This window comes from Crinia signifera, chromosome 11 (assembly GCF_055691185.1).
Source record: "Crinia signifera chromosome 11, ASM5569118v1, whole genome shotgun sequence".
NCBI classification, from domain to species: Eukaryota; Metazoa; Chordata; class Amphibia; order Anura; family Myobatrachidae; genus Crinia; species Crinia signifera.
The window spans coordinates 90257780-90284092 of NC_139227.1; the positions used below are offsets into that span (position 1 = coordinate 90257780).

The following is a 26313-nucleotide window of genomic DNA, read 5'->3' on the forward strand; positions in this document are numbered from 1 at the left end:
TTGCTATAAAGGGGGAAAATAATGTAGGGTCAGTTAGCATCCATTATAGTAATAAAAACATATGCCTATAGTAAATATATATATTTTTACTGGGTATAGCTCCCCTAGTGGCCAAAACTGTGAAACAATTGCATTGTACTTCCATTTATGAAGCTGTAACTTTACAATGAAGGTTCTGATAGTGATACTGAGTTTAATAACATTTACACCAATATTACAGACATAAAGGCAAAGTTGGATGAGTTGTAAGATGGGTGCAAATCTGCACAAGTAGCATATAGGTTTGTATACAGATGTAGGTGTACATGTTTTATATTTCTGGGCATGCGCAGAAACAATGTACTTTACAGTACACAAACTGGCGTACGTCCAGCAGTAAGGTGTGTGCTGTGTCTTCCACCCAATTTCAGCACCTACTGTTTTACTGTCAAAACAGGGAGTCACAACTTATTTAATGACTTTCACAAGCCAGTTGTTAGGCTAGGATTACATGGTGTGCGTTTTGTGATTGCATTATTTGCAAACAATGTGTTCCTACAAGACTAAATGGTCCGTATATGTAGAACACACGCAAGCTAAGAATCTGTACCACCACTTACCGCAGGCAGGTACTTATCATCATGCAATACCATCAGAAAGGCATCTGATTGGCTCCAAATTTATTGTGCAGTAGAACAACGACCCCAAACATACACGCAATGTCATTAAGAAGTATCTTTAGAGTAAATAAGAACAAGGAGTCCTGGATGTCTGCGGTATGGGGGCGGCCATTTTATCGTGGTCCGTCTGCAAGGAGTCCTGAATGTCTGCGATTACATGAAGATACAGAAGAATTTGAGGAAGGTCTGATGTGTGATGAGTTCTCCAAGATGTGTGGAACAACTTCCCTGTTGAGTTCCTTCAAAAACTGCATGCAAGTGTTCCTGGGAGAATTAATGTTGCTTTGAAGGCACAGAGTGGTCACACCAAATATTCACTTTCCATTATGTTAATTAATAAAAAATAAAAATAAACCATTAGTACTTCTTTTTTTTTTTTTAAAGCATTCACAATTTGCAGTATTTTTCCTCACCTGCTTAAAACATTTGCACGGTATATGTAGGCGCTAGTAAAGTTAAAAGCCAGTCATAATGATGGCTTCTGCAATGAACTTTCACTTTGAGCTGTGACCGTTTTTTTTAGCTCTCAAACTCTCCACCCCACCCCCAGTCTGCTCCTACTGTACCTTCCATCTCTGTCTTCACAACTTTTTTATTTGCATGCCACTGGGTTTGGTGCCCAGCACTTTACATCCTGGAGGGAGGTAGAGGAGGGGTGCGTGTCACAGCCGTCACTGTATGACAGCCAGCCGCCCTCCCCTCAATGTATTTTCACAAAGGATTTGCAAGATGATGATGATGTCATCACTTCGCAAGTACAGAAGGTGGTAGTGTGCCTCATTTATTTTATTTTTAATTAGTTCTGCCAAGCACTGGATTTGGGCCTCGGGAGCTGGGAGATACAGGGATGGAGCCACTTGAGGAAATAAATGTAAAGCGTAGCTGCAGTAGTGGTGTCCATACTGTGCCGTTAAAGGATGCTTGGATGTGACACACAGTTCCACTGACAGCGAGATCCTCTCTTACATACCATCCGTCCATCAGTGTCTCACATTGTGCTCTGTCCATTGATGCCTCTTCATTCATCTGGCCATCTTTGCCCTCCCCCTGTCCCTCTATCCATTTATGCCCTCATATGGTGCTCCATCCGTCCATTGATGCCCCCATCCCATCCATCTGTCCATCTACACTCCTTCCCTTTTGTACGTCTATTGTCCCCAATCTGTCCATCGGTCCGTCCATCTTTGACCCCATACGGTGCTCTGTCCCCACCCACCATCATGAGCTGTAGTCAGGCAGTGTCTTTCAGTCTTTGCTCCTCCTCCCTCTCTCTTTATCTTTCTCCGAGACATTGTCTCTCCCTGACACTCTCTGTCTATATCTTCCTCTCTCTCCCCCTGTCACTGTCTCCCTCTCTCACTGACTTTCTCTCCCCAACACCCTCTCACCCTTCATCTCTCACCCTACTTCTGATTTGGTCTCCCCCTGACACTTTCTCTCCCTTCTCTGTCTCTTGCTCCCCACTCTCTGACACCGTCTCTCTGTCAACCCAATGCCCGCTCTTCTCCCTCCCCTCTCATCTCTTTCTCTCGAACACCTCTCTCTCTAAAACACTCCTCCTTCTCCAAATATGCCAACACCCTCTTTCTCTCTCACTACCCTCCTTTTTCCGGCCCCCTTATGCAACTATATATCCTACAGATTTGTGATAATTAAAAAAACAAGTTATTTACTTTACTATCCTACTGTATGTACATAATGAATTACTGTATAGTACACAGTACATCTATAGCTGGGTGCACACTGCAGCCACAGGCATTGTTTCCGACAATCCAACGAGTGCATTCCAGCCCAGATTCTGTGCACACATTGCAATCATCATTTTTTCATGTTCTGTCCTTCATAAGCATAAACAAGGTCGCTAGAGATATTGCAAGATTTAATGTATATCACATCCAACCTTGTGCCCGTCGCTAGCATCCGTGGGAGCGCACAATCACCTGTCAACACTGGGCCTGATTCTGGTTGACTCACTAAGCTGCAAAGATCTCAGCTTACCGAACCCCAGAGTGCCCGCTCCAGCAACCCCCCCCCCCACCCGCCGCCACATCGCCTCGCTTGTGCCCGCAGCAGGAGAAATCAGTCGAGACTGACTTATATTTGCGGGCGCGGGACGAAGACAGTGCGGGCGGCTGATGTCATGTGATGTCAGCCACTCACCCCAGGCACACTTCGTCCCATCCTCATTTGCATGGGGATGCCCATGAATCCCTGGGAGTTCCCTGTCCCATCGTCGCCCCCCCCCTCCCTCCCCGCTGCAAAAGGCCTGGCGACAGTGTAAATCGTCGAGGCAGTTCGCAGTCGGGTTTGCACAAATGCGCAAACCCCGACCGATTTTGGTTCATTGCGAATCTGCCCCACCGATTTAGGCAGTTTGTCATTACGAAACGGGAAATTGGCCTGACATCACTCCAGTGCGTACTCAGCTTACGGTTAAGAATTAAAATGAGTTCAGCCATCTTAAAGAAAACAATGTAATTTGTTATGGATACATAAGATAACATAATTGCATGACTAACAATTGCTAGTTTTGCCCTATTCTTAGAAGACAGCAAAGACCATTGCATTTACTTAATAGGATAGGCTCAGTGCTGTACGTAATTATATGCAATTTTCATCTGTAGTTGCATTATCGGACAGGTAAACCTCTCACAAGGCAGAAATAGTTCACCTCTCCAAATCTTGTGACGTTCAGAAACATTACAGCCAGAGATAGTGCCTGGATAATGTCAGAGGGAGAGAATGTGAGGGTGTAACACGCTCATGAGAATATGAGAAGTTTTGTCATGGGATAATAACCAGCACTAATCTTATTGTGTAACCAGCCACCAGAAAGCAAACAGAGACAGAGAAGCGATCTCCTACAGTACCTGATACCTTCTCTCATCCAGGATCACTTACACACCCAAACTAGCCAAAACCTCTTCATTGTGTCTGGCGTTAACTCCGTACAGGCAAACTCAGGTCTTAGATCAGGGGTTTCCAACCTTTTTTCTCTCCCCCTTGATTAGGATTTTCATTTAGGAGTACACCCTCTCCTCTCAATTTGAAATTTCTACTGTAATTACATGTGGAGTGGAAGTGAGCAGTATGCGTGTCCTTATATTAAGGAGAAGAGTGCGGTCAGGAATCGAGTCCCTCTGTGTCTGGCCGCTGGCTGTGTACTGTCTCCGGGCTCCCACTGTAGGATTAATACCGCTGCTTCCGCCGCAGTGCAGGGCAGAGGATCGCTTATGTCTGAGGGCAACGTGGGTAACTCCCAGTGGATTGCTGGTCAGGCAACAGCACAAGGAGACACTGATGACGCAGCAGACAGAACCGGAAGTGACACAACGTGGTTCATCTCCATGACAATGGAAGGCTTCTTCTGCCATCGGGGAGACTTCTTCTTCATACATTGCCAATATTATTGTCAAATACCCCCAACTGGTCTGAAGAGTACCCCCAGGGATACTACTACCCCAGGTTGGGAACCACTGTCTTAGATCACTGCAGCCAGTTTGTCACTGGAAGTCACTATTGGCTGGCCAAACTACCAAGCTGCGGACAGGATCCTATTGGAAATATTTGGCATGACCTGGAAACTCAGTTTAGGGGCCAAGCTTTCGTATTCCTTTGAAATTCACTGTTAACCAATCCTATGGTTAACAGGGACACATTCCAATTTAGACACCCTCCTCCCCCCTCCATTTTTTGCAGACAAGTCGGGCCAAGACCAAGTGCTAAATGCCAAATGTTTGTAGTTATGCAGATGTGATATGAAGGGTGGTCAGTGGAGTAACGTCAGGCACTGCAGCCCAAATGGTGGCTTGGGGTAGCCGGCACCGTGGGGTTGCATGGTCTCTGCAGATTCCAATGGATCTGCTGAAAATGCCCCTCCAAAAATGGCCACTGACTTGGAGGAGACAGATGCTAGAGGTCCTGCTTGGCAGATGGATAGAAGCTAGAGGTCCTACTGTGTAGCGTACATCGCTACCAGAAGTTCAGATTCCGGTTAGTGATAGATAGATAGATAGATAGATAGATAGATAGATCTAACTCTCTCTGCACATGTTATATCTGCCCCACCTGCAGTGCACATGGTTTTGTCCATTTGAGAAGGAATTTGCCTTTTGTGAGTGGACCAGAATAAGGGCCTTTTGTAAAAATGACCAATGACCACGGTCAGCAGAACATGTAAGTGCCTTAGACAGAGAGGGACAGGTACCCCTGTGATGTTTGATACATTGGAATTTGCCTTTGCAATTGAACCAGAATTAGGGCCATTGTATAGCAATTATATTCACTGCAGGCGCTTTGTACAATGCAGATAATTCAGACCTGGTCGCACGTCTGCAAATGTGCAGTGGTCAGCAATCAGGTAGACATCGCCCTGCTTAGGTTCGATCCCGCCTTGCAAATTCATGTGCACGCCATGCGAATGGATGTGTATGCTTTGCAAAGACGTTGCAGCCAAGTATAAAAAGTCCAAAACCCTTCGTAAGCCGCTCACCATCAAATGGTTATTCCACTGGTCACCAGTCATTGCAGGCTTAAGGCCCATACACACTTGACGATTTTCACCTGAAAATCGTTCAAAACAGCCGTTTTGAGCGATTTTCAATTGAAAATTGCCTAGTGTGTATGCCCCACAGATTGCCTCCTAGCGATGATGCACGCTCCCGCATCATCGCTAGCGAGGTCCCACGTCGGCTGGTTTTACCAGCATGCCAGCGATGATGGATGGTTTTTTATCCATCATCGCTGTATGTGTACGCTGCACGGGCTGAAAGATTAACCACTTTCAGCCCGTGTGCCGCCCCGCCGCCTCCCCCTGCTCCCTCCCCCCTCCCCCTGCTCAGAGCACGGAGACGGAGCAGGAGGGAAAAGACTCACTGCCAGCAGCCGCAGCAAGCCCGCCGCTACGCAGCAGCTCTCGGTCCCCCCTGTCACCGTGACCTGTCCTCCTCTGTCAGCACTCGGTGCCGGCGGCAAAGTGCTCCCAAGTGTCCCCCTGCTGACGCAGCTTCACTGCCACCAATGCAAGGTGTCCCAATTTTTATATATATATATATATATATATATATATATATATATATAGATCAGAAAAAAAAGACTGGCACTCCGGGGTCTTCAAAAAGTGCTGTATTAAAGGCAACAAGCGTCCAACGTTTCGGGGGTTGTCCCCCTTTGTCAAGGTGCGTGGTGATTTTCTGATCTACCTGTTCTCATAGACGGGCACCAGGGCAGCTGGACGTTTGCGGTGAGTGCCGGGCCGCACCCAAAATATATATATATATATATAAAATAAATAAATGACCACTGCCACAATGCAAGGCTATATATATATATATATATATATATATATATATATATATATATGGTACTTGTGAGTTATCCGGGCGTCCGATTTTTTGATTGTATGCCTTAAGTTAAGGCATACAATCAGATGCGATGCGATGCGATATCGCATCGCATCGCATCGCATGCGACCATCGGATGCGATGACCCGATTTTTCCATAGGAATCAATGTTAAAATGATTCCTATGGAAAAAGGGGTCCTTTTCATACCCCTACTATCCAAGTGGGCATGGAGTTGGATATAAACCTGTGGCGAGCGTAGCGAGCCACCGAGCCCGAAGCGTGGCGAGCGAAGCGAGCCCCGCGAGGGGACGGTATTCCGTGTCCCCTCGCGGGGCTCGCTACGCTCGCCACGCTTCGGGCTCGGTGGCTCGCTACGCTCGCCACAGGTTTATATCCAACTCCATGCCCACTTGGATAGTAGGGGTATGAAAAAGACCCTTTTTCCCATTGAATTCCATGTTAAAATGGACTCAGTCCATTTTAACATTGATTCCTATGGAAAAATCGGGTCATCGCATCGCATCGCATCGCATCCGATGGTCGCATGCGATGCGATGCGATGTACCCGATCCGACCCGATTTCAAAATCGGACGCCCGGATAACTCACAAGTACCATATATATTTATTATAACCACTGACACCAATGCAAGGCTTCCTAATATTAACCCCTTCCCGACATATGACGTACATTTACGTCATATGTCGGTTGCGGGGGAATCAAGCCAGCTCACGGAGTGAGCTGGCTTGAAAGAGAGCAGGTAATGGCTGTATATTACAGCCAGACACCTGCTCTCACGGCCACGAGCGGCGAGTTCGCCGATCGTGGCCGTTTAACCCTTTAAGCACCGCGGGCAAAGCGCCCGCAGTGCTTAAATAGCTGATCGGAGGGGGGGCGCCCCCCTCCGGCGCCGATCGCGGCCCCCCGCGGCGAGATCGGAGGGTGCCGATCGGTTGCCATGGTAGCCAGGGGTCTAATGTAGACCCCTGTGCTGGCCGTGTCAGCATTCCTATTACATCCTGCCTGAGGCAGGATGTAATAGAAAGTGCTGAAAATCACTATGTTCAGCCATAGAGCTCTATGGCTGAACCTAGTACAGGCGATCGCGCCCCCTAGTGGCCTTGTAGTAAAAGTAAAAAAAAAAAAATAAAGTTTAAAAATAAAAAAATATTAAAAGTTCAAATCACCCCCCTTTCCCCATTTCACAAATAAAAATAAATAAAAAATAAAAAAATAAACATATTTGGTATCGCCGCGTTCCTAAAAGTCCGATCTATTAAAATATAACATTAGTTATCCCGCACGGTTAAAGGCGTAAACGGAAAATAATTCCCAACGCCAAAACTACGTTTTTTGGTCGCATCGCCTACCCCAAAAAAAATAACTAAAAGAGATCAGAAAGTCGCCCATATCCCATAATGGTATTAATTAAAAAGTACACTTCAGCCCGCAAAAAATGAGCCATCACCCAGGTCCGTAGGTGGAAAAATAAAAAAGTTATAAGCCGCAGAACATGGCGACGCGACGCAAATTCGAAAAACCGTAAAAGTTGCTATTTTTTTTTTTAGTGGTAAAACATAACGAAAACTATATAAGTTTGGTATCACCAGAATCGTAACGACCCATAGAATAAAGATAACCCATCATTTTAAACGAACTATGAACTCCAAAAAAAGCGTAACCAGCGCAAAATTGTGGAATGGCGTTTTTTTTTTTTTTTACCCCACATTGAATTATTTCCTGATTCCCCAGAATATTATACGGTATAGTAAATGGTACCATTACAAAGTACAACTTGTCCCGCAAAAAAAAAGCCCTCATGTGTCTATATAGCCGGAAAATTAAAAAAGTTACGCTTATTTGAACGCAAGGAGGAAAAAAAAAAAAAATTAACAAAAAAGGCAATGTCGGGAAGGGGTTAATATATGTGTGTGTATACTGTGTATATATAGATATATCGATATATATCTCGATATATCGATATATATCTCGATATATCGATATATATATCGAGATATAGATATATCTCGATATATCGATATATATCGATATATCGATATATATCGATATATATCGATATATATATCGATATATATATCGATATATATATACATATATATCTATATATATCTATATATATATATATATATATATATATATATATATATATATATAGATTCGGTATGGAATCCTGACCACCGAAATCCCAACAAGGGGGAAGACGTGGATTGCCCCCCCTTGCGGGCTCGCCACGCAGCGGGCCCGATGCCTCGCTACGCTCGGGGCGCTAATTTATTCTCCCTCTATGGGTGTCGTGGACACCCACAGAGGGAGAAAGTTTCAGGATTTCGGCGGTCGGATTCCAGCGTCGGGATTTTGACCGCCGGGAATCCGACCGCCGGGAAATTAACCGCATCCCATATATATGCCCACCAATGTATATTATAGCGGTAACGGCCAGGGCGGCGTTTACCTGATCGCTGGGCTCCCAATATACGCAGCCCAGCGATCAGTTCTGAATCAGGACCCAAGAACAGAAACGCACTGCTTCCACTCTTGGAATATAAACCCCGCCCATTATGTAAATATCCTTTTATAATGAAAGATTTTCATCAAAGTCTTTCGCCGGCTGAAAATCTCTCGCTCTTTGGTAAAAATAGCTCAGTGTGTACGAACTACTTTGGTGAAAGATATATCTTTCAGAGATTTTGGCAAAGTCTTTTGAAATGAAAATCTTTAAGTGTGTATGGGCCTTAAAGTAGCCAGGGACTTATTCGGAGGCTGCAATGAATACAGGCCTATCTGTCATGCACCCTCCCCTCAAACACTTAGGCACGCCTGTGCTTTCATGACACTATCAGCTTTTCTATGTCACACCGGGTACTACCCGCAGATGCTGACTTCCTGTCACCCACCTTGCAAAAGGCTTGTGAATAGAAAAAGTAGCAGGACGTCTTCACTGGAAGCCATGGCACACAGGCATTGCGGCTCATATGCAGTTCATTGATAATTGGCCACTGCGCAAATTTGCAGCTGTGCGATCAGGACTGAATTGGCCCCAATATCCTAATGAACACGGTGTGTGTCCTAACACAGAGTATTTGTGAAGCTGACTGTGAATATTTATCACCAAATCAGTATCAATAGTAAAAACCTTTTTATCAATATTCATTCTGTAGTTAACACATCAGACTCATTCAAATTAACATCTCCTTGGGGAATCTGGGGCAGCTCTGAGAACCTTGATTTGAAATTCTGTACAATGGCAATGATATAAATCCCTGCTGAGTACGAGGAACGGGGAATCTGCCTGATAACAGCTGCATTTTATACTCTGCAATGGGGTGTGCAAGTGCTTCCCAAACCCAAATTTAATTTTAGTCATAAATTATAAGCTACCATAGAGCAGGTACAACAAGACGCGCTGATTAGGACACCTTTGCCCAACTGAATGTTTTTACATACTGCGTTTCCTTTTCTATTCAATCCTGGGATGTACACATTCAATTTAGACTAATGTGTATAAGGAGCTCTACAGTGTGGTGTAAGGTGTATATGGAGCTCTACTGTGTGGCATAAGTGTATAAGGAGCACTACTGTTTTGTGTAGTGAATATAACAAGCTCTAATGTGTGGCATAGGTGTATATGTAGCACTACTGTGTGGTGTCATGAGACTGGGGAGTCGGTAATGCTAAGGTAGGTGACATTTCCTAATAAGCCACGAGTCATGCAGGTCTCCGGTTATACAATTACCCCCTGCGTGCAGAGCTCCAAATACGCTTACACCACACAGTAGAGAATTTTATTTATATTACACCACGCAGCAGAGCTCCTCATACAAACTACACCACACAGTAAAGCTCCTTATACACCTTATGTCACACAGTAGCACTCCTTATACACTTTATACTACACATTAGAGCTCCTTAGACACACTTCACCACATAGTAGAGCTCCTTATACACTTATACCACACAGTTTAGCTCCGTATGCACATTACACCACATAGTAAAGCACCTTACACATGTTACACAACATAGTAGCGCTCCCTATAAAAATTCCCCAACACAATAGAGCTAATTATACACCCTATACGCCGCACACTAGAGCTCCTTATATAAATTCTGCCACACAGTAGAACTCATTAAACAATTTATGCCACACAGTAGAGCTCCATATACATATTACAGCACACAATAGAGCTCCTTATACACATTACAACACACAGTAGAGCTCTTTAGGCACGTTATGCTACACAGTGCAGGTCCTTATGCACGTTAAGCTACACAGTACAGCTCCTAATACATGTTATGCCACATAAAAGTGCCCAATATAAATGTATTTTTCCATCTTTTGTAAAAATAAAAAACCTTATGTTACCATTTGTTATGATATGGGTGTTACCCCAAAGCTGTGACCACTGTTTAGAAGGGTCGCAGCAGTTCCTACACTAACTCTGTAGACCTTCTCGGGGATGACTGGCTCCTGCGTACTAGGCTTCACCTAAAATAGCCATGTTTGAAGGGGCGAATTAGGTCCGCCCCAACTTCTGTGCCACCGAGTCTTACAGGGGACAAAGAGCCAGTTATCCCTAGAGAAAGTAAAAAGGAGATCTAACTAAAGGAACCCTAAATGAGGTAATGGAAATCAAAAGGAGCGGCCAGAGCGCAAAATGAAATAATCAATCTAATCGCACATGCGACCTCGTTGCAGAAACCATGCTAAAGCGACCGTGTCGCATACAAGAATACTAATAAGACAAAGCACAGCAAACCACACAACAAATAAAAACACCAAACAAGAACCAAGCATCCAATAAAGGAAAGAAGATGCCCAAGAAGAACTCACGGAACCCTGAGAGACTGACCGGAACAGACAGATGGAAGGAACTGGATGTGAGACCAGGAAACAGAGAAATCCTAGGCAGGAACAGGCCGGCAGCAGGAGTTATAGCAATGATGCTGTCACCGGCAGGGCTGTAATGAACTGACTACCATAAAAAGGCAGCACAAGCCAATCAGGAAAGTGCCTGCCAGCCCAACCCTCTGGGTCTAAGTGATGCCAGCTGCCATTGGTGCGCAACCAAGCATTCCGGTAATGAGGCACCTGCCAGATCCGGATGCAGAAGTGAATAAATAGTGTCTCTGGTTGCCAAACGACCGGCTAACCAGTCCCTTCATCGTCGGATGTGACCTGTCGGAACCTGCCGCACGTCTGAGAAGTAGACCCGCCATGAGAGTCTAAATTGACAGCGGCTAACACAATTCAACTCCCCTTGTAATGGAAACAAAAACATTTTAGTAACACACAAATCTCACGCTTATTTTGCAGGTTCACAAATATGTTGCCAGAAGCATTTTTATGGCCTTGGAATGTGTCCTACCTGCTTATTTCAAATATACTAAATAAATGGCAACATTTGTATCAAAGTTATACATAGCCTGGCTTTGAACATCTCTCCAGTATTAGAGCTTTCAAAGGAGTTTTATTGTCCCTGAGTTACATCTTGCCACAGACTGCTTCTATTCCATTCATCCATCCACTATGTATTGTTCATAAACACTTGAGATTATTATTACATTTTGCACATTGCTGCATATGGCACAATAAATATGGTATAATGCATCTCCCTCTATGGAGACAAAAAGTGACTCAATACGACTGCTCCAATGTAAAAGATCACAAGCTAAGTGCTTTTTCCAAGTCACATGATTATATGAGTAGTCGAATTTGACAAAGAAATGAAATATTTTTGTGTAACCATTGAAGAAAATTATTTTTGATATGTTCATTTTTGATTCCATTATTTATTCTTTTGCAGGGTGCATTTGACTAGACTCTGTGAATCTTATTGTTATATCCTCAGGGACATAAAGGCACACTTTTAGATCATCAATCTCATTTAAGCATAAATCACAACAGAACTGCAGAGCCAAGCAGTCGGAACAGCAAATAATACTACGAACAATCATATCTAGAAACTGAACAAGACCATACAAGGTTGATGGAGTCATTGCAGTCATGGAATATAAGGGGAGGATGCAATGATCACTGTGGCGTGATGCTATCCATGGCTTACAACCACGGTGATTGTCCTTTTTCCCATATGCTTGGCCACAAAGTCCTATCTCCAGCAACACTATTCCTGCAATGGGGATGGAGGGGTTCTTGGTGACTGTAAGAGTGACCCAATTTACAGCAGTGGTCTTGCACAAGCGACTATATAGTTCTCGGATATATAGGCCACCACAGAGGCACCCCGATAAGGGATACTCTCCTATCAACTCACCTCTCCATCTCCGGTGGTTCCATAACTTCCAGTGTTACATACTTCAAAGGGTATCTTGTACCCCAGTAATGATGCATAGAGCCTCACCCAGTTCTCTATGATCCGCTCTCTCTTCTTGTTCCTCTCTCTCTCTCTCTCGCTGTAGGCTGTCTCTTTTATGTAGTCAATAACTCCTGCGGTTGCATCCTTTTCAGTAGTCTCTGAGTCTTTGATGAGTTACAAGTATGTTTAACATGAGCAAAGCAGGAAGATGGTGAATTTATCCTGTCTTGTTACAGCATATTATATCTAAATGATGGTGTCTGGTGTCTTTGTCGACAACCTCCATATCTGGGTCGGTTTGCCTGCACTGTGGTTGATAAATAGCATTTCTGAGCTTAGCGGAACAAATGTGTTTATTTCAGATAAAGGATTGTGTATAATATCCCAGTAATACAATGTAAAAAATATATTTACATTTGAAACATTTCTAGCTCCCAATGTATTACCAACCACATAGAGTCCATTAAATGCAAGGATATCTTCAGTGATGCAGCAGCAGTCTTCCAAATAAGCTGTCCACTCCGTAACCTCTGCAAAATAATATGGCTTCTTGATAACCCAACCATGCAGCCTGATCAGTGACACAGTCTCTGTGCCTTAATTATAAGTTAGGTTTAGATTGGAAACTGTATGAGGAGTTTTTGGGATATTTCTGCTAATATATATGGGTTTTGTGGTGGACCGGCACTCCTCGCTCATGTACAACTACCACTGGTGCCTTCTGGATAGGATGAATAGGTGGAAAAGGAACAAACAGCGGCACCCAGCAGGAATTTCAAAACAACTGTATTCGGTGACCATAACCAACGTTTCCGGGCTGGCACGCCCCTTTGTCAAGGTGTAGGTGAGAACGTTCTCACCTACACCTTGACAAAGGGGCGTGCCAGCCGGGAATTGTTGGCTTTGGTCACCGAACACAGTTGTTTTGAAATTCCTGCTGAGTGCCGCTGTTTGTTCTTTTTCCACCTGTTCCTTTTCCACCTATATGTATATGTGTATATATATATATATATATATATATATATATATGTATATATATATATATATATATATATATATATCAAGAGATGGGGGGTTGGGACCTTTCCTGCACTGTAAGGGTAGCTGCACTTCTATATACCTCGCTGTTAATAGAGGTATGAGAAACAAATAGATAAAAGAAAAGATATAGAGGTGAGCTGGTAGAGGTTTCAGCCAAAATATATGCACATTGGTAAAACCATATGTAAAATAATTTTTATTTACAACAATGTCAAAACAATATATGTTCACACAAATTATAACATCACAATTGGTCCAGTGTTTGATACCACTTTCAACTATTGTATTCCTGAAAATCCTACGCGTTTCGTCCCGAAGGGACTTCTTCAGGGGTAACAAGGTATCAATCAAAAGTAAATTCTATCTCAGATGGTGGACGAACCCCCAAAAAAAGAGGTCAACACCATAGGCAAGATAAGTACTGTCTGGATATCAACAACTTGGAAAATGAACAAAATATCCGACTGATGTCTTCACCAAACTGACATTCGGTATAGGGTGTATAGTGTATCCCATCAGTCAGATGTTCACAGCATTTGCCATGAGGCTCACAATTAAACTCGGTTACATCCTGTTTCCACTGATCATCCTTGAGGTGTTCCTACAGTTTAGTTGGAGTCCACCTGTAGTAAATTCACATTTTTGGACATGATTTGGACCTGTCGACCATTGCCATGTCACCTTTCACCTTTGTTGACCCTTTGAGGTCAACCTATTGACAGCCTACCCTTTATACCATAACCATCCAGACAAGAGGCGTGATGATGGCTCTGTAGAACCCCTTAAGAGCTGCTTCCGTAGTGAGCTGCTCTGCAGACATTGCATTGGATTAAAGTATTTGCGTTCAGTATCATTTGTGTTGTGGCAGAAAAGTAGAGCACCACAAGGGTACAGATTACATAAAGAAATATACAAAACAAGAAAACAGGGACTTACAGTTTAAGACCATACAGGACAAGTACAGGCGCTATAAACAGCTGCATCAGCAACGGGGAAGGGAAATAAGTATCAGAGTGACAGAAAACCAATAGATTCGGTGCCGTTGAAGGGAGTATGGACAAGAAGATAGTTTAAAAAAGAGATGGAAAATCACATGAGGGAAGAGGGCCTTGCTTGTGGGAGCTTTCATTCTAAAGCAGCCGGGCAGACAGACAGGTGGGGTATAAAAAGCTAATAATAAAATGGTCACTCATCCTAAAAAAAGGGTGTCCAACATTGAGATTCCAACGGTTATTAGACCGACATCAGAATCCCAACTGCCGGTACTCCCAACAACGAGACAATTGCAAAGAAGCCCCTTTAGGGCTCTCAACACTCAACACAGGTTCTTTTCTCTTTTTATGGTGGTCTTGGATCCCCATGAGGGAGAATAACCCCTGTCAGGATCCCAACTGTCTGGCTTTTAACAGTCGGGGTTCAGATATCAGGGTCTACTGACCATCGGAATCTTGACTGTCCAGAGGCCATTCAGCACCCGTAAGAGCAGACACATGCTAATGAAGGGTTCAAGTAGATTTTGTAAAGCAAATATTCAGGAAAATGACACAGAATAATGATGTATTTGTCCATTTATTATTAGAACAACTGCTAAGAAAACACAACAAAAGGCTCTGGCAGAAGTCTTCTCACAGGTGAAAAACGTCAGCCAACTGTTCATATATTCTAACCACAACACCCCCGACTGACGTCACCTCTTGTCAGCAAACATCTGCTGTGAGTCTCATTCCCAAGTGAACACTGTTGCAGCCAGGAACACGATTACCTGGAGGCACTGTCTGTCTACGGGGATATGTATCAAGGCATGGAGAGAGAGATAATGTACAAAGCAGCTTCTGTCATTTTAAAAGGTTGTGTTTGAAAACTAACAGTTGGCGATTGGTTGGTGCTTTATCACTCTACAAACGTTTGACTGTCAACCTGGCCATTGTTGAATTACTGCTTGTGTCGACCTTCCAGCCATGTCAACATAAGCCACGTCAACCTCTTTCTGTTGTCTACTTAAGCCCTTTCAACCTTTAGTGGTCAACCCAATGCATGTCGACTTAATTGGGTGGACAAATACCCATTAAGGACACATTTTGCAAGTAACAATGGTACTTGTGTACTAGCACGGCGCCCACGATAATTAGTCGCCCGATTTTTGATCGCATCGCATGCCATACACCCGATGGCATGCGATGCGATTTTGACCCATATACGATATTAAATTGTATTTGCACCCTAATGGGTGCTTACAATGCTTAAATGCGCCCCCACGCCACCCCCGAAGTATAAACGTGAACCCGAAGCGTGGCGAGCGCAGCGAGCCCGCGAGGGGCGGCGGTACGCATCCTACGACCTTTTCATACCCCCACTATCCACATTGGCGTGGAATTGATTTTATAAAGTGTGGCGAGCGCAGCGAGCCACCGAGCCCGAAGCGTGGCGAGCGCAGCGAGCCCCACGAGGGGACGCAGATACCTGTGAAGCCCGCGAGGGGACGCGGATACCTGTGAAGGTATCTGCGTCCCCTCGCGGGGCTCGCCACACTTCGGGCTCGGTGGCTCGCTGCGCTCGCCACACTTTATAAGATCAACTCCATGCCGACGTGGATAGTGGGGGTATGAAAAGGTCGTAAGACGCGTACCGTCGCCCCGCGCGGGCTCGCTGCGCTCGCCATGCTTCGGGTTCACGTTTATACTTGGGGGTGGCGTGGGGGTGCATTTAAGCATTGTAAGCACCCATTAGGGTGCTTATACAATTTATAATCGCATCCCATTGCATTGTATGGTATTGTATGCCATATACAATGCCATACAATTTTAAAATTGTATGACATTGTAAAACATCGGCCGATATCGCATCGCATCGCATGCGATATGGTCTGCGATGCGATGGGTGCCGTGCTAGTACACAAGTACCATAACAATTTCATGGTATCAGAGGAACAAAGAAAATATTTTACAGAACAGTTTTCTATATGTAATTATTACCAGTAGCTGATTATCCCAGTATATTTTGGGAGTGTGAGAGGAAAATGGACTTGGAGGAATTCCACTTTTTCAGACTAATTGGTAATGTCATAAGGGTAAATTACTAAAATTAGAGCTTTATTGAAGATGGGATTTTGCTTATAGCAACCAATCAGATTATACTTCTTAATTATGTAGCATCGGCTATAAGATATTAGTTAGAATCTGATTGGTTGCCCATAGAAACACTCCACCCTTAATAGAACTCCCATTTAAGTCAATTTACCCCATAAAGTCAAATAAGCATTATGGCCCTCATTCTGCTCTGATTGCTACGTTGCAAATTCACAAGGGTGACTGATGTTTTATGCCTGCTTCAAAAATCATTCGATAGTCGTCGTCAATCGAATGATCTCGGGCACCCAGGCAAGGCTGCGAATGGATGTTTATGCAAAACATCAATTTGCAGTGCTGCAGGGAAAATCGGCGATTAGTGGGGGCGTACGTTCGTCTGCACGACGGGCGGTGCCAGAAGGCCGTGAACTAATGCTTCTTTGCGAGGCTATCAGAATGAGGGCCTATGTTTGATATAACACCTTCCCCGTGCACGCAGTGGTGTAACTACCCACCGTTCCCGTGAGGCTGAAAGTAACTTGGAGGATGTAAGAGGGGGAGTGGCTACCTAGCTGGCTCGGTTGCTGCGATACATGAGTATGAAGGGGGTGGAGCTTAGTGCAGGAAATTGCCAACCATACCATGTACCTCTGCTGGGTCAGGTAGTGCTTGCTGCAGTTCTCTTTCTTTCTGACTGTCTCTTGCTTCTTTTTTCTCTCCCTGGCACTGTGGGGGACATTAACTAAGATGGGGGTACTATTATACATGGGATGTTGCTATGGGCATGCAATCAAAATCTACTTCTTAGCACATTTTAGAAGATAAAAGTATCTGATTGGTTGCCCATTACAACATTCCATGTGAAATAGAACTCCCATTTTAGTAAATTTCACCCTGTGTCTCTCTCCCTGACACTGTCTCTTCCTGACTCTCTCCCCCTTTCTCCCTGATACTGTTTCTCTCTCCTTTTCTCTCCCTCACACTCTTTCTCTCTCTTCCTGATGCTGCTATATCTCTCTGCTTGACCCTGTCTCTCTCTTCAGGATACTGTCTCTCTTCCTGATAAGGTCTCTCTCTTCCTGATATGGTCTCTATCTCTCTCCGGTTCTCTGTCTCTCTCCCTGACACTTTCTCTCTCGCTAGCTCTCTCTCCCTGACATGTTCTCTTTCTTCCTGACTCACACTCTCCCTTGTTCTCTTCCTGACACTCCTTCCTACTCTCTTGCTCCCCTCTCTTCCTCTCTCTGACACGCTATCTCTCTTACCTTCTCATTGTCTTCGCTCTCTCTGACACCATCTCTCCCTGATCCTCTATCTTGCTTTCACCTCTCAGCATATTCTCTCTCACTCCTCTTTCTTTCATTTGTTCATTTTACATGAATCTCTCTCTCTCCGTGATCCCCCTCTGCGTGTTCTTACTCCTCTCCCTCTCTATCTTTCACACACACACATATACCCCAGCCACCTGCCTCTCATACATATACACACACAGCCCTTCCCCAGCCACCTCCCTCTCACACACACATACAGTATACCTCAGCAATCTACATCTCATGCATACTGTGAATGCTCCTGTCCCAGCTGCCACCCTCTCACATATATTCCCCAGACCTTCCCCCTCCATTTCCCTCTTACAGATACATTGCACCTCCTTCTCGCAGATATATAGATATAGAAAAGTCCTGGCAGTCCCTCCCTGGTGGCAGCAATGCCATCACAGATGCAGAGTGAGTAGTGGTGGGCTGTCTGTTGGGTGTGCGGACAAAATTGGCCTCACAAAGAATGTCGTCCCGTCTGGAATTTACCCAATTCATCTCTGGGTGTCACCATTACGCCCACTGTCTTTTATATGTCTAAATATAACCATCATACACTCGTTATGTACTCCGGTCTAGATTGTGTGACTATAAAGACTGTTTAGCCACATGTTTTGTATTTGTGAGATAACGGCAAACATGTTGGTATCAACTTCATACAATTAATTACTGTTAACTTTGTTGTATCTTGACCCTTTGTATTTTTCAATGAGTCTTGCAATCATCTATCTAATGCACATTATATATTACAAACTTGTGATTCAAAAATATATCCTTAAACTCATTGCATTTTTAATTAAAAAAAAATCTACAGCAGTTACACCACAACATATACCCCACAATATCTGAGTACACCCCTATGTACACATTATATAAATCACATATAACCTACTTTGTCTACTTACTTTGAATAGGCTGGTGGTACACACTGGTGGGATTTCCTCTAAGCTTGTCGTTACCAATCCGCTTCTAGACCACACACTCCCATTCCCCATGGCAAGTGCCGACTGTTTCTGTCAGCACTGTGTCTCCATATATCTGTCACCGTCACCTAGACATACAGGATAGATTCCGTTAGTGCGCACAGTAACATTAGTGGAAGCACACACACACACACACACACACACACTAACACACACACACACCACTATAACACTATGACTGTCCTGTTACTATTCTGAATTGAGCTGAACTTGGAAGCTGCCTTCATGCACCTACTGTACAGTTTGTTCCAGTTCAGTGTAAGAACATATAGTAAGACAGGCTCTGTACTGCCATTCGTACAACAGAAGACAGCAGTTATACCATTATACTATTCTTCTGCCAAGAAATATGGGTGTTTTTCTGGCAATAGAGCTTGCTATTGTTTAGAACTATACATCAAGGGGTTACTGCCGCCAGTTACAGCACATAGTTTGCATACACTGCTGCCACTCTTACCTTGTAGCTACAATAACAGAATAATATCATTGAAAATGTGTTTATTATTTGAATCATTTTTGTTTTGTGTTTTTTTTTATTAGTGGAAATGAGAGTCCAAATCTGGGCTGCCGGCCGACTCACGCCATGCACAGGTTCCATGAGACTGCGTATTACCCCTCACCACTCTAGTATGGTCAGTTCAGCTCAGTAGCACCAAGCTGACCCACTATTACAATGTCATGATCATTTGCAGGGTAAAGTGATTTGTCATTAGCATAATAAACGTTAATAAAACAAAATCATCCTTCATGGGAATCCGAGCTGCTTTAATAATTATGACCCAGCATTCAACCATACAAATGCCCCACATGTAATAAAGGCAGACTGCTTATTCTCATGATAAACTCAGCAGTGTTATAGGAGGAAATACAATTCTTCGTCATTTTCAATTTCACATTTACTGACAGTTGGACCTTTTATGTGATGTTACGCCGCAGATAGTGCCGCAGCGCAGTACATGGGCAAACATAACATTGCTGAATGGAGGACATAGGTAAAATACATGACACCTGTGTAAGTACATCACATAACACATAACTTGGCTCCCAACTTACTTAACACTAATTGGCTCCCAAAAAATTAACCCTAGAATGTCTTTGTCTACGTGTACATGTGGTAGGGAATATAGATTGTAAGCTCCACTCGGGCAGGGACTGATGTGAATGTCAACTATAAATAAAGTGCTGCGGAATATGTGAGCGCTATACTGTTAGTAAAAATTTCTAAACTGTGGCCCTCCAGCTGTTGAGAAACTACAAGTCCCTACATGCCTTGCCACAGTTTTACTATTAGGGAATGCTAAAACTATGGCAAGGCATGTTGGTATGTGAAGTTTCACCATAGCTGGAGGGCCACAGTTTGGACATGCCTGGCTTAGGGAAAAATACAAAGATGACCAATACAAATAGGCAGAATAAACATGAATAAATGCAATTCCAATCAGATCAAATGGCAGACACAAGTCGGCATGGAGCAGATAAAGGAGTGATAGACATGAACACAACAGTTATGGGGGAAGAGGGAACAAGCCTTGGAAATTGCAATGGCAGATTATACCAATGGACTGCAGCCCCCTCAGGAAATCTGTCACATCAATGAGCCAGTTGCACCCGGTGGCTGCACTGTGACTGGCAGTGACTTCCCATTGGAAGTGCTACCTGCCAATCACTGTTAGGACAGACAGTCCCTTTGGGCCAGACATACTACACTTCAAAAAGTGATAAAGTGGAGAGTTAGAAACTACCAACCAACCAGCTCCCAACTATCATTTTTTAATCACAGCCTGGGACATAGCAGTTAGATGCTGATTGGATGGTACTTTATTTCTGTCCACTTTATGTAGATTAGCAAATCTAGCCCCCTGAGGACCCTGCTTCCACTAAAAATCCCCTCCATGGCTATTTGGCTTTTATGGGTTGCAGATGATGCAGTGTATAGAAACCAGCATTTTGGGCAATTACACTCCTACCACTGCTTGCGCGCATGCCCACCCTGATGCCTTCCAGATCCATTGCGTAGGTGCCCGGACGTGGCTGGCTGTCTCCTCTCCGGCCGGGCATAGGGAGTGGCAGCCCTCCTCCTACAAGAAGGTTGGAGGACCACTGCTGGAGGCTGATAAAATGGATGGAGATATAGTACCAGGCATCTAGATCTTATCTGTATTTTTTAAAATGATGGGCGGAATGTAATGCTGCCCGAGTTTGGCGGCAGTGCGGGGTGCCGACTTAACTCTGAGATTTTTTTAAAAGGGCAACTGCTTTCAAGACAAAACCACGCCTTGTAAGTTATTGCCCCCCCAAAACAAAAACTATAGCTGCCGAACTGGGGTGGCATTACATTCCGCCCACAGTCTGTAACATGACAGCTAGATGCTGACTATCTGGTACTTTATCACATATGCAAACGCAGTGGTGTTCTGGTTGCAGAAACCCCCCTACTCTTGGCAAGTGCCTTAAATTGTGACAACAATAGAACTGGTATATAATATGATCAATAAAGCTGCCACTACATCAGTGTAAGGGACAAAGAAGAGCTTCTGCACATGCCCAGTGTACCAGCTTCCTCTACCACATTTACTGTATGTGTGGATATGAGCACTCAAACATCGCAATGGACCAGTGAGCAGCTGCCAGGAGGAAGAGACAGGAGCCTTAACATGAGGTGGGAGAATGTGAGCTTAGAAAGTGCAGTTCTGGTTCTATTAGGTCTGTGTATTTATTTATTTCTGATGATATGTTTAACCTTTTCCTGACCACTTATCTTATTTAGATGTTTGAAACAGCGTATACTATAGACCTGGGGTAGTCAACCCTAGTCCTCGAGAGCTACCAACAGTGCATGTTTTGCAAGTCTCCTCACAGAATCACAAGTGACCTAATTAGCTCCATCTGTGTATCTTTTAAAATGTGTCAGTAATTAATGAGTGCAGCTGTGCAGCAGCTAGGTTGTCTGGAAAATGTGAACTGTTGGTAGCTCTCGAGGGCTAGGGTTGGCTACCACGGCTATAGACCATCTGTACTGTTAAATATTAATACTGTATTCCATATTGTATCCAGTGTATAAAAAGACAAATGTTCAGGGCTATTACCACTCCCTTAGACTCCCATACTTACTCCAATGCGCTGCAGAGTGAGAGACTTTGGATTACATTTGGAAACCCTCCCTCTAAAAATCCTGCGTTTGCCACTGGTATCTCTCTCCACTTTATCACTGTTCAAAACTTATTACATCTCACCCACGGAAAGGAAATAGATGCAGCTTAGCTGAACGAATTGAGAGGGAGTTGGAGTGGAGAATTTATCCATAGCAGCCAATAGCTTTCAGTTATCATTTATCTAGCACAGTCTATAAAATGACATAAGCTTATTGGTTGCTATGTACAACATCTACACTTTATCTCTCTCTAAAGGTGTTCATACATTAGGGCCCCCGATCCCCATCTGAGCCACCGGGGAACCGCCCAGGCAGCAGAACCACGTATATTATGCGATCCCAGCCATACCTGCCAAAAGGCTCAGCGGTGCGACTTATCAAACCTATAGTAGCCCGTGCGACCCTCAGGCTCTGACGTGCTGCGGACCTGCCTGTGCATCACATCGGACCTGATGTCCATTTGGGCGCTTTTTATTCGATTTATCACATAAATAGTGATCGAATCACATGTAAATCGCCCTAGTGTATGGGCACCTTTAGGCTGATACAGGCCATCTCCCCCACAGAATCAATCAGCATTGAGTGCGTGTTGGAAATGACATTCTGTGTATGGTAACGAACATTTCACCTTTGTGTTCCACAACACATTATGAAGAATGAATGGTAAAGCACATGTTACATACACGACAGTTGGGTTGACTAGGAAAAGTTTCCATGCTCTGTTGTACGCGTAACATAAATAAATCATAATCCTATTTAAAATGAAGCTTTTCAATCACTAAGAAATTTGTCGACCAGGAACTCTCAGACTAGGGCACTATGCTGAATGCTAGCCCGGGGCTCGGTGCGACTCCACAATAGGTGGGACTGTTTATGTGTGACAACTGGATTACCAGGCATGCACCTGTCACTTTGTGGGTGTCACATCTCTACTGCGGTACCATAACCAGCAGCCCTGGGGGTGGAACTGTTTAATTGCTGCCTGCTAATGTCACCAGGTGTTATGCAATAAACTTACCTTCAGAACAAACAATTTGATATGCCAATTATAATGATGTTAAAAGGAACTTTACTGGTTATTAACCACTTCAAAGCTGAGACGGTCATACCAGAAGTGTATTTACCAAACGATCACATTGCACAAGTGACATACAGCGCCCCCTAATGGGGTGTTAGTGCTGAAGTATAGGAGAAGCCAGCAACAGCTTATTTCCCATGTAGCTGAAAGTTGCTTCTACTTCCTGTTTGTCACAGGCTGTGAGTGTGGTGTTTGGCTACTATCCCAATAGATTGTAAGCTTGCAGCAGGGCCCTCTAACCTCCAAGTCTGTCTGTTGTTACCCAGTTTGTTTTATCACTGTCTACTATTGTAAAGTGCAACGGAATCTGCTGCAGGGTTGCCGACCCTCCCGGAATTCCCGGGAGTCTCCCGAAAATCGGGTCCCCCTCCCGGCCCCCCGGAATCTGGGGGACCCCCCTGAACCCCCCGAATCGCGGCATGTAAATGCCGCAATCCGCGGGTCTCAGAGGAGGGGGCGGAGCTAAGATGGCACAATCGCGTCATTTTAGCCCCGCCCCCTCCACGGATATCATTCATTTCTATTATTTCCCGCAGTGGGGCGGAGCTTAATGATGTCACTGTGAAGCCCCGCCCCCGATCGGGTCAGTCATTGATACTATTTCCCATAGTGGGGGCGGGGCTTAATGATGTCACCGTCAAGCCCCGCCCCCCGATCGGGTAAGGAAAGTCTCCTCTCTGGGCTTCTCCCGGAGAGGAGCATTAAAAAGTCGGCAACCCTGATCTGCTGCGCTATATAAGAAACTGTAAATAAATACTATGTCACCACCCTGCCAAGCACCGCACTCCCATCTGCCTACTGTATGTAAGAAGCATACTTGCCTACTTTTGAAAATTTAGTTTCAGGGAGATTATAGTTGGTAATATAATTTTGCACAGCGCCCATTGAGGGGGCGTTTCATGCTCCACCCAAAGGGCGTGTCTAGTTCCATATATGGAGAGATTGTAAACGTGGCACCTAGAAGCGTGGGTGTGTACTGCTACATCTGAGAGGAATCTTGTAAAATGACTTATATACAAATATAGATGAGCCCCAAAGCAGTTAGTAAGAGCTACTATACTTGGAAAATGCTGGGAAATGGTGCTGATGATTCAATGTAAATGTATCTGTCTCTCATTCCTTTTTCCCCAAAAATGTAACAGTCATAGGCGAATCTAAGGGGTAGTCCGGGGGTGCACATGCGCATAACAGTATATGTGCATGCGCAGTCACGAAACATTGCTCCCCTGCACAAATACGCAGGGCAGCAAAACGACCAGAATAAGGTCCTTGGTCCAGCCTCCACTTACAAAAGCAATGCTAACGGAACAGAAGAGTGGAAGGAAATGGTGAATATTATGCTGCTTTCAGACCGCATAACTGACTTTGACCCTGTATTTGAAAACGTTTCCAAAAACGGGTCTGCCAGGTTTAACCCCTTTCACACTGCATCTCTTAAACGGTATATTACCGTTTAAGTGCCTTTTTTTTACCTGGCAGACCCGTTTTTGGAAAAGTTTTTAATACAGGGTCAAAGCCAGTGCAGGCAGCCCCCCCTCCCCCCTACCTGGACAGCCAGCCGGGATCAGATGCTGCTGAGGACAGGGGAGCCACCTCTGTTCCCCTGCTCCTATTTGGGGAGACCCGCTGTGCAGTGGCCGCTCTGTGGTTGGCAGCGCTGGCCGGGGGACACTGGGGACCAGTATACAGGTGTCTCCTTGCTCCCCCACCCCCCCAGAACCCCCGGGCAGCAGCGTCCACACCACCCGCACCACAACTTCCCCCACCTCCCACCCCGGCCCCTGGAGAAGTTGGAACCCCCGGGCAGCAGTGTCCACCCCACACCCCCCCCACACCCCCTCCGGGGAGGGCGGGGAGGCAGCGGGACATCCCGGGAAGACCTCACCAACACCATGTCAGCATCTGGCTCTGGAGGTAACAGCCGCGACTGCCCCGCTCCGGGACCTGCAGCCTGATGGTGAGAGCGGTGAGCCGGATGCAGGTACACCGCCTGGGACAGGACAGACTCCCGCTCGCAGCCCAGCCTGAGCCGCCCGTCCCCGCTCACCTCCTCGGCTCCCCGTCGCCGGTTGTTGTCCATCCAGCCCCCCCGCCTGCTGCAGCACCGTGTACAGTGACCCATCATGCGCCCTCACACGGAGTTGGAGGGCGGCGGCATGCTGGGCACAGCGAGAGGAATCTTTGCCCGATTCCCTGCGCTGCCCGGGGGGGGGGGGGGGGGGTGTTTTTTCAGACAGGAGCTCCCACAGGTACCCACCCGGTCACTGCTCATCATGCGCCCTCACACGGAGCTGGGGGGCGGCGGCATGCTGGGCACAGTGAGAGGAATCTTCGCCCGATTCCCTGCGCTGCCCGGGGGGGGGGATTACCATTTCTGACCCGTTCAGGCACCAAAAAAAACGGATCTGAAACGGGTAGGACCCTGCTTTTTTACCGTTTACAAAAATGTTTTTTTTTGGAAACGGTAAAATCACTCTGCACCTTTCAGACCGCACAGATTACCGTCTTAAAACGGTTAAAAATCGGCAAAATACCATTTTTTTTGTGCGGTCTTAAAGGGGCATTAGGAGCACAAAGCAGGCCTAACCTGCCAGTGGTGCACACAGCTTATAATTGGTACCACCGGGGAAGCCGGACAGCAGTGAGCTGGGGGACTTCCACGTCAGCAGCTAGAAATTGGCAGTAGCGTGGAAGGGAGGGGCCTGCTGGAAGCTAGGCTGTTCAGCAGTGTCGGAACCTTGGCAGTGGAAGGTAATTAGCAGCAGCGAGACTAGAGAGGAGGCCGGCAGCTCTACAGCAGTGGTGGCTACTAAGCAGAAGCAGGGGAGGTGGGTAGAAGGCAGCAGTGGTGAGATGGGTGCAAATGTTTAACTTTGTATGTATACATAACAATCAGTACAATTTGTGGTGTGGCCACGGGTAAAGGGGGTGTGACCCCAGCAGCAGACAAGTACACAGTGACAATGCCTACACCCCAGGGTGACCGCACAGCAGGAGGCATCACTTATAACATCAGGGATGAGTAACCCGGGGAAAGAGATGTTTTATCGAATGTCCACGGGTCTTACAATAGATGACAGTTGGCCTGGCAGCTGCCATTGCCGGCTCCTCTGCCTCAAGTCACACCACACAGAGATAGTGGCCGCAGCCTATGACGCCATGCCCCGGGGTTAATGCTATACCATTACGCTCAGGTCCGCCCACTGTCCATCCCATTATCCACTCACTGCCTGCAGCCAGTACATTTGCCCCTGCCTGCTCCCCCGGTCCCTCCCTGCAGGTACATGCACTAAAGTGCGAGCGCTTCGCTACACAGCAAAGAGGTCACACTTTAGCGACTGTGCA

General features: G+C 45.4%; 1 long non-coding RNA gene across 3 annotated transcripts; it reads right to left on the minus strand.

The window, feature by feature from the left end:
* Positions 1-234: 234 nt before the first annotated feature.
* On the minus strand, positions 235-25350 carry LOC146045858 (uncharacterized). 3 transcript variants are annotated; one of them, XR_014465636.1, is made up of 3 exons: positions 25226-25350; positions 18662-18807; positions 235-923 (listed from the first exon to the last, which is right to left on the minus strand). It is a non-coding gene; the product is annotated as an uncharacterized LOC146045858 (long non-coding RNA). The 3 variants fall into 3 exon arrangements; XR_014465634.1 differs by lacking the exon at positions 25226-25350 and adding an exon at positions 25016-25137; XR_014465635.1 differs by lacking the exon at positions 25226-25350 and adding an exon at positions 25016-25137 and having other exon boundaries at positions 235-976.
* Between the last annotated feature and the right edge of the window lie 963 nt (positions 25351-26313).